Raw genomic sequence first — 827 nt, 5'->3', positions numbered from 1 at the left:
CATGCAAATCAATGCCTTTAGTGTGCTAAACATGCATTCCCAGCCATTTCCCCACAAACTTATGTGGAAATTATGAGAAATACAAATGTGAATGACAGTGTTAGTGTTTTGTTAGTGGATGAGGCTAATTCCATCTGGATCTGTTTAATGTAATAAGAAAGCATTCTTTCTGACTATTAACTGGACAAAAAACCTTAACTTTCATTGGTTCTCCATTTCTATTCCATAATTTCCTCTTAGCTGCCAAATTTACCCCTCTCATCTTTCTCCCATCGACACACAAGAAAATTATTTTTCTACCATATACGAAAAAATATATTTTATTTCCCTGTAATTTTAAAGGGCCCACTTTTAACTAACAAAATTATAAAAATACAGTTTTTTACATTATAAACATTAAAAAAATCTAATCATCCAATAAAACGAAAACACCTAAGTGGGTTAGGCTTGAATCCCCTTTCACAAGATATCTGGGGGTTCTGTTTATATCAAAATGAAGAAAAATATAATAAGGATTTACCACTGCTCTTAAAAAATGAAATAACCTTTCAATTTTGGGACACTTATCAAAAATGACATGTCAAATTGTTACAGTCTTTAAATAAAATCTTAAATTTTTTGTTTAAAAAGTAAAAATTCCCATATTTCAATCCAATAAGGAAATAAAAACCTCTGTGAAATAAACTTCACTGGAGGGTTCATTTGTTTAAATGAACACTGCTAGAAAATAAACTAATTTAAACAATTGGTTTTTTAAAAATTTACAGTTACATCAAACAGTTCTAACCCTCCTCAAGCCCATCTTACCAAATTTCCCTTTAATTAAC

This window comes from Penaeus monodon, chromosome 34 (genome assembly GCF_015228065.2).
Source record: "Penaeus monodon isolate SGIC_2016 chromosome 34, NSTDA_Pmon_1, whole genome shotgun sequence".
NCBI classification, from domain to species: Eukaryota; Metazoa; Arthropoda; class Malacostraca; order Decapoda; family Penaeidae; genus Penaeus; species Penaeus monodon.
The sequence above is the reverse complement of the archived record's forward strand: the minus strand, read 5'-3'. Positions refer to the sequence as shown.